General features: G+C 34.7%; 1 protein-coding gene across 1 annotated transcript in view; it reads right to left on the bottom strand.

Annotated features, from left to right (window-relative positions):
• LOC106469528 overlaps positions 1-5,967 on the bottom strand; it is a gene marked incomplete at its 3' end in the record, with an annotated part of 110,132 nt that overhangs the window by 102,701 nt on the left and 1,464 nt on the right. The window lies entirely within an intron of this gene.

Here is a 5,967-nt window from a genome sequence, read left to right as displayed (position 1 = left end):
CACTGTTTGTTGGTAAAAGAGTAGCCCAAGAGTTGGCGGTGGGTGGTGATGATTAGCTGCCTTCCCTCTAGTCCTACACTGCTAAATTAGGGACGGCTAGCGCAGATAGCCCACGTGTAGCTTTGCGCGAAATTCAAAAACAAACAAACATTTATGATTTTGCACTAACATTGTTAAAACGATATATTAAATTAAGAACATTGATTACTGAGTTGATTTTTAGTTCTGAAATATGTTGTTAGCTCACTTTGATTATAAATTAATGGTAATTATTTATATCTGAAATTACGACAATAATGATGATAATTTTAATGATAAAATGTAACAAGCTTCAAACACTGTGTGTGCAAAAATTTAAAATCTAAATGACATTATACAGAAAGTTTTAAAATTATTCTCTGCTGGTTAACCTTGACAAATATTATTTGTACATATGGTTAATAACTAGTCGCTATAGAAACGCCGGCTGTTATTCACATTAACCATAACGTTGTTTGTTGGTTATTATGTCTTCCCCATAAGGAGGGAACCTAATGTATTTCCCATGTTTTTCGACTTCTTTCCAACAGTTACAGTTGTCCACCACTCGTATAACTCTGGACCGATTGTCTTCAAACTTAGCGGGCATATATCTTGATCCACTACGTCAAAAATCATTTTCATTTTTTTTTACTTCGTTCTCTGTTACGATTTTAGAGAGTCAAGGATCAAACACTACAGAAACATATTTTAGTCTGTTGTTCTCACATTTCCGTTAATTCAAATGAAACTTGGAACAAAGTTATCTTGTGAAAACCCTACGAACTAAAACAGATTGGTTTAAGATGAGTACCTTTCTTTCATCTTACAGGAGTAAAACATTTTTAAAAATCGCTAAATTAGGATCTTTGATCTGCAATTTTTTTATATTTTGATTAATCTAGATGGGACTTTTCACAACGATACCTTGCGACAACCCGCTTAAGACTGAAACAGACAGATTTAGGATCCGTGCCTTTTTGCGATTTTACATGGTCAAAGGTAAACATATTTCGTAGAATTGGGGTTTAAAGCCTGCTTTCCTTTATATTTCAGCTGATCTAAAGAAGACTTTGCACAAATGTACCTTGCGACAACTTCAGACTAAAGCACACATACGTGGGATTTTACCATTCTTTAGGTTTTACAGGGGTTAAAACGGGTTGTTATTAATAGTATTTTAGTTCGTACCATGTATTAAGTTGCGTATATCATGTAGAAGAATAGGTCTTATTTTCCCTAAACTTACCTGTAAAGTTTCTGTCACTGTGAATAAATCAATTTATGTAGAAATTGATTGTCCTATGTGTTATAAGGCCACAATTTAATATGCTCCAATACACCTTTCTCCCAAAGAAGTATCAAGCTGATACTATCTTAAATGAAGTATATACGTTGCAGTTTATACTTCTTTTCCTGCTTTGAATACTATTTCCTCTCTTGAAATCTGCTGTATTCTGAGGATCTTACTAAATAAACTGGATAGGAAAACATTTTGCTTTCACTTGCGAACGCCTTTCTAGTTCATAAAATACTTTTTGTCGAGGTGCTACGAAATCTAGGGGGGGGGGGAGTTTTATCATTATACTTACACTTGATTCGCTTTTAGGAAAATAATGCTTTTTAAAAATAAGAGTGTACTGTTAGAAAATCTGAACTTAAATCCTGCCAAATTCATCCAGGTCCCTAGATCCAAAAATAACTTTTGCAGAACGATTGCAAGCATAGCTTTCTTAATATACACGCTGCCATCTGTTGATAACAATATAAAACATTACAATGCATTCATAATATAGAAAAATCGATAGGTAGATAAACACACATTTCATTGAATCTATGAAATCATTCTTTCTTTCACTGACATTTAATACGTTTCTGTCGCTATTTTTATCATAAGGAGTGACATAATACTTCATGATAATATTTCCTTGTACTATGATAACTCAATTTAAATATAAAGAAGTTACTTGTAATTTTCATAAACTAATATAGAACTAGTAATCCAAAGATAAGTAATTATTTCTCAATAATGTTTGGAATAGTCTAACAAATAAAATGATGACGAAAGCGTAAACTATGATTCTTACAGTGGTCTATTTGATCGATGTAAATTCTCATAGAGACTTCAGTTTTCATAAAAATGTATCGTTATGAAAATACTAATTTTCTCGATTTAGGCGAAACTGAGTCTCAAGTACATTCATTGGATGTGATTTGATAGGATGACCGTTAACAAACTAGGTTCTGTAATACACAACGTGAAGGCAAAGTCGGTCAGAAAACAATAAGGCCTGGGGCCATCATTGTCCATGTAATTTAGTACTCAATATCAGCTTATAAAACAAATATATGTTCAGAACTAACCATGTTCCACTTAATTAATATACATGATATAAAGCTCACTAACACCTACCTTTAAAGTTCACATTAAACGTCTTAAGGAAACGACATATTTTGTATGCAAGGCAATTTTGACAGATATATTTCATTACAAAATTTTTCAAGATATCAACCACAATTACAGTTACGTCCTAAAAACTTTTCAAGTTAAAAATACCAATATAAAGGTACTTCCACACATTTTAGTCAATTAGCAAAACATAAAAAACAAAAACATTCGGTTTGTATTTTTAAATCACCATAAACGTAGTATCAGGTAGGCGGTAGCACTTCCTATGTAGGGATTGCTCAGATTATTCATCGAAATAGTATTTTAAATATCTCCTCAATAGGATACCAGAACATTACAATATTGTACAGTGTTTCATTTTATAACAATATATCTACATAATGAGTAAGTCATAAGTTCTGGGAATGCCTGTAAATATCATAACTAAAAGTTTGAATTTCTTGTTCTTCTTTCTTCTTCTTTCTCTTTTTTATTACATGATAACTCAAAAATCACAAAAATGGTGTTAACCAAATTCACTAAGGAGACATAACTTCAAACGGAGTATCCGCTTTTACATATATTATCATTAACTAGTAGTAATTAAAAAAATCATACTTCTAATGTAAACGATGTTATCATTACCCCCTATAGTTAGCTTTCTTACAGAAATTTGGTGTTCCTTTAAGAAGCTTAAGTACATGGTGAAACAGTAATTATACAGGCCTGCGATGGTTTTATTGTCTTGAAATTTTTAAATTTGCATCATCCCTACATAATAGTACAGACAAGAATTAACATATAGCAATATATGTAACTATTCAATCACAACTGAGTTTAATTTATCTTATTTTTGTCTGTTAACATTCTACTACACTGTGTGCCTGTGCTATTATATAGGGATGATGCAAGTGCCATCCCTTCTACATATGTATCTTGTTTGCATTGTTTTTGATGGATTGATATTAGCCATTCCTACATTTATTTCTTTTTTTGAAAAAATTTTTCTTTACTTATACCACTATAAAAAGCCTATTCACTATTCACTATTCTTATTGTTGAATAAGAAATACGACGAAACGCTTTTCAAAATCAACTATATCGAGTTCCATATACTTATGGCAATTCAGAGAAGTACCTATCAACTGATTTACGTTGTATAGTTAGTTAGAAATGTGAAGGAGAACAGAAGGACTTTATTTGTTGTTGAATTTCGTGCAAAGCTACCTGCGCAAACCGTCCTTAATGTCGAAGAGACAGACTAAACTCACTAGAAGTAAGGCAGCTAGTAAACACCATTCACTGCCAATTCTTGGACTACTCTTTACCAACGAATAGAAGAATTGTCTGTCACGTTATAATTCATCCGCGGCTGAAAGAGAGAGCATGTTCGGCTACGCGTTTAGATCCACGGATTTGCAAGGCAAGCGCCAGATCATGCCAGGCCCATACTAAGTTTGAAAATCTGACTAAATTCAACAGCTTTTCTTATTCTTGGTTAGAATAAATAACATAATCAAACATTTTTCTCTTATTTCTTTACTTGTGGTGACAGACCTCTTCGCGAGGGGAGGGGGCTCTAGGTGGCTCAATGGGTTTATTGCAAGCTTATAACGCTAAAAATAGAGGATCGATTTCAGCCTAGTTAAAAACAACCATTTTTTGCAGGTTTTGGCACAGTCATGCACCTGAGAATTTATACCAGTTAATCTGTCCTCTAATCGGCAGAGAGTGTACTGTTTTATAACAGTATTTTGAAAACTAACTTGTAAGTTTTCCGAAACCTAATGTACTGTTACGACAGCGTAAGCCACGCGACCCTGGAAGCATGCGCGCTGGAGTTTCTAGAAGGATCCTGACTTTTCCTGGCAACTCTAGTCTGTTCCAGGCGCCCTTCTTTTTGGATTATAAGTCCGGCAAATAAATTGGAGAGATAATTTGCATATATATATATATATATATATATATAGACAGATAATTGAGTCAAGCGAGCGGTAGTGACGGTAATATAAAGTGTGTGTTTTGTTATCGAGATTGCAAACGTATTGACAGAGGAAATTCTGTGTATTGCAAAGTTGTATCCAGAAAGAATAAACTAGTTTTAATTAAGAAAGGACTTGTATCGCTAAAAGAATTTATACCGGAAGTTAACAAATGACCAGATACGTAACAGTACTTTACTAATGACTGTTGCATGATGATTGTTTGTCCAAGCGTGTATTTTACCCGCACGTGCAGCTTTCTACTACTACTAGTCAATTCTGACCTTAACTTTATATTTGATTATTATAGGACATTCACAATTTATATTAAAAACAAATTACTCGGGTGAGTTACAAATGTTAACATAAACTTGAATAATTCGCAGTAGCCCTTAATTGAATACTACATTTCAAAGTAATATCGTATTAAAGAGACATGACATTACACACACGTTTCTGTTTGTTAATTAATTTTCCGTAACTTCTTTCCAACGAAACTTTAGCGACACAAGTCCTTTTTTAATAAAACTGGTTTATTCTTTCCGAATACAACTTTACCGATACACTTATTTTCAACAGTCGCTCTATAACAAACGCTATAACAACGAACGTTAACTTCAACAATACTTTCTGACTGCAGTTCAATTACTCACTACCTACTCACATTGTCACGTCACGCCGTGACCATCTTATATATACCAGACCACCCCCAATCTAGCAAATGCTAGAGCACTCCCGAAGGAACAGGATAGTTCTAGAAAACGGGTGGCGTGATACTAGTCACGTGATCTCGCTGACGCACCACTGCCCCTCCTTGGTATTGTTCGTCCCGAACAATAGCCACTTACAATAAACCAATAACAATTAACAATAACTCAATTAAATGTACAGAATTACAAACGCAAAATTACAATTCAACAAAGTCTCTTAATTTTACGGGACGTATCTTCTGTAGTGATCTCTGTCTCGTTGGCTTCTGCTTCATGTGGGGTTCATCTGCTTCATCAGGAAAAGTCCTATCGTCGATAACAGTCACATCAGTGGTAGTAACTTCATCAAGAGCTTCACTGTTTCCCTTCTCAAAACTTAGTAGAGTTTCTTCTTTGACGGTGGCACATCTTCAGCAGCGTCATTTGTTCCTTTGTTCACTTTGTCCCAACTGAAATGTCCTGGACTGTGATAATGGCAAAGCCTGTTGGCATGCACCATTTTTGGCTCACCTCGCCGACCACATTTTATCCGGAAAGTCACGTCTGAGAGACGATCCACTATGTCATATGGGCCTTCCCATGGAGAAGACGACTTAGGAGACTTCCCTTTGGTCTTCCTGGGATTATACAACCATACCTTGTCTCCTGGTACAAAGCCGACTTCAGTAGATCTCTTATCATAAGTTAACTTCATCGAATCAGCAGACGTTTTTAAGTTTGAACGCACTTGATGGTGAATATCATCCATCCTTTCTGATAACACTTTCACAGATTCTGACATATTCTCAGGCAACTCTTCATAAGGTGGTCGTCCCTTATGCTTGGGTCCCCTATTTACACTACACGTACTGCATGTGTGGCACCATTC

Source organism: Limulus polyphemus, unplaced genomic scaffold, assembly GCF_000517525.1.
Source record: "Limulus polyphemus unplaced genomic scaffold, Limulus_polyphemus-2.1.2 Scaffold3530, whole genome shotgun sequence".
Taxonomy (NCBI): Eukaryota; Metazoa; Arthropoda; class Merostomata; order Xiphosura; family Limulidae; genus Limulus; species Limulus polyphemus.
The sequence above is the reverse complement of the archived record's forward strand: the minus strand, read 5'-3'. Positions and strand labels throughout refer to the sequence as shown.